Source organism: Buceros rhinoceros, unplaced genomic scaffold (genome assembly GCF_000710305.1).
Source record: "Buceros rhinoceros silvestris isolate BGI_N320 unplaced genomic scaffold, ASM71030v1 scaffold17210, whole genome shotgun sequence".
NCBI lineage: Eukaryota > Metazoa > Chordata > Aves > Bucerotiformes > Bucerotidae > Buceros > Buceros rhinoceros.
Window position 1 is genome coordinate 1 of NW_010389196.1, and position 212 is coordinate 212.

The following is a 212-nucleotide window of genomic DNA, read 5'->3' on the forward strand; positions in this document are numbered from 1 at the left end:
GAACAGCGTCAGAAATAAAGTTAAATGTGCGTTTTTACAGGATTTCATCACTCATTGAACAAGTGGTGGAAGCAAGAAAGTTGCCACAGCTAAGAAAGAACACGAAGTCTTGTAGAAAGCAAGCATAAAATCTGATGTGCTCCTAAAAGCAGCATATGGAGTGGCTGAGGAGGGACCTCCCCGCCGCCTCCGCTTTGGGGAAGCTCTCGCGG